Raw genomic sequence first — 2500 nt, 5'->3', positions numbered from 1 at the left:
AGGATCCTATAAGCCTAGGGGCTCCAACTGGGAAAATAGCCCAGTGAGGAAAGGAAACAAGGAAAAATAAAATATTCTAAGAACAGTAACAACATTAAGATAAATATCTCCTATATAAACTATATAAGCTTTAACAAAACAAAAGGAAGGGAAATGAATAGAATAGTGTGGCCGAGTGTACCCTCAAGCAAGAGAACTCTAACCCAAGACAGTGGAAGACCATGATACAGGGGTTATGACATTATCCAAGATTAGAGAACAATGGTTTGATTTTGGAGTGTTCTTCTGTTAGCAGAGCTGTTTACCATAGCTAAAGAGTCTCTTCTACCCTTACCAAGAGGAAATGGCCACTGAACAATTAGAGAGCAGTAATCCCTTGGGGGAAGAAGAATTGTTTGGTGTTGTCAGTTGTATGAGGGCATTGGAGAAAATGTAAAGAATAAGCTAGACTATTCGTGTGTGTGTGTGTGTGTGTGTGTGTGTGTGTGTGTGTGTGTGTGTAGGGAAAATACTCCGTAACCAGAGAGAAGAATTCAATGTAGTACTGTCTGGCCAGTCAAAGTACCCCATAACTCTAGCGGTACTATCTCAACGGGTGGTTGGTGCCCTGGCCAACCTACTACCTATAAAGTAAGATTTGTATTGTACCAACCGTGTGTCACACGATCGTACATAAATTATTTTGTATATATTATGTTTGTTTCTAAGCTCTTCCCTCGCACTAAAAGAACCAGAACAAACATGTCTGTGTCGCCTATGTAACATTGTCATTTCTCGAACATGTATTTTCCTGTTGCCTTGAGGTTTTGTATATAAAGGAGAGTGTTCTTTAATAATACAACTCAGTTGATTGCTTCCTGCCTTTAAGTCACAACCCTTCTCTCGGCTCGTCACAGTATTCTACACTACACATTTCCCAAAGCCAGATAGGAAATAAACTATCTATGAAAATGTGCTGGTAAACCAATGAATGCCAAACAATACAATAACACTGTGATGGTCCTCAATTTGGCACATATCGAATCCAGATGAATACTTATGAATCGTTTAGTTATATATCACTCATGTGACTCGATGAAAACACTGATTTCCGTTCACCAAAAAGTATATAAATTATTGTTTTTGAGTGACTAAAAATTAAAATCAAGATGTGTGATGTTGTAAATTGTTAAATTAGATGGATTTGATTATAGAAAAATTAAATTAAATGTGATTATACTGTAAATATTGTGATTGTGAAGAATATGTAATTTAACTTTTTGATAAAAAGATAAGAAAAAAAAATTTCCGTTCTGTCTTTTGAGAAGCAATTCGAACCTTTTATATAACGGTTATTAAATCGACTGTTATGCTTTAATTGCAATGTACACGGTGTTTACTTATGGGAATGCTTGTAAGTAAAATTTCTTGCTAACCAAGCCAAAACGTCCTCTCCAATACTTTCTATCAAAGGCAATCTCTTTCACTAAACCTCTTCTCTCCATATCATCCTTCACCTTATCTCGACATCTAAGACTGCTTCCCTATCGAACTTCGTCGCCCGCCCCATTTCTTTTTCTTACCGACTAACCCTCAGAAGTTTTAGTCATTACTATATTACTTTCCTGATGTTAACTACTTCTCATTATAAATGGGTTAGTCTTTTCCTACTCGGGCTACAAGATCTTAGAGTAGCTTATCAAAATGTAGGTATCCTTATTACCAGCCTATAGGTACTATAGCATAACTCAGCTCGTATCACACAGCTGTAGTCCTATCCGGGCGGCGGGAATCTACACTAAACAGGGAATCTCCACTCAACAGGAGCGTCAGGTTCCCCCCAAGCCCTCCTCACTGCCTCCCCACCATCCATGCTTTGTGACAACAGCGTTAGCAACTGTTAACTTCTGAGGGTCGACAAGTGATGCATAGCAACCTCGTATTACACAACAGTACTTATAAACTAGCAACACACTGTGGTGCCCTTGTGTGAGTGTTACTGGGTGAAAGAATGAGAAGCCAATGATGAAAGAAATACGTCAAATGTTTCTCATTTCTATATTTTTATATCACATTTCCTTGGAAGACTTCTACGTTAAATGGAATTAAGTTATCATTTCTGACGTACCTCTTAGAAAAATATTTTTACAATCTTGTTTTAAGTCAATTCCTTTGTGATTTTGTTTTCGCTTTTGGAGATCCCAGTTGTAAAAATATCCTTCTGTCACCAAATATATATATATATTAATTGGTTGCTTCATGTCTTGTTTTCTTAACGATTGTAAAAGTGATAACGTTATTTGGTTCTCTCCGTATAGCCAGCCATGCTTATAATAAGACCGTGTAACAATGGCGATGACACAAAATTATGGATGGCTGGTTTTGAAATATATTATCTTTTCTTTACGTATGATAGATAGATAGATAGATAGATAAAGCACAGAAAAAATATAGACAATATACGAGAGACTTTATCAAAAGAGGTTTTTTCGTTTCTTGTATTTTTCGAATGGTCTGATTG

The sequence above is a fragment of the Palaemon carinicauda genome, chromosome 8 (genome assembly GCF_036898095.1).
Source record: "Palaemon carinicauda isolate YSFRI2023 chromosome 8, ASM3689809v2, whole genome shotgun sequence".
In the NCBI taxonomy this organism is placed as follows: domain Eukaryota; kingdom Metazoa; phylum Arthropoda; class Malacostraca; order Decapoda; family Palaemonidae; genus Palaemon; species Palaemon carinicauda.
Note: the sequence above shows the minus strand (reverse complement) of the source record.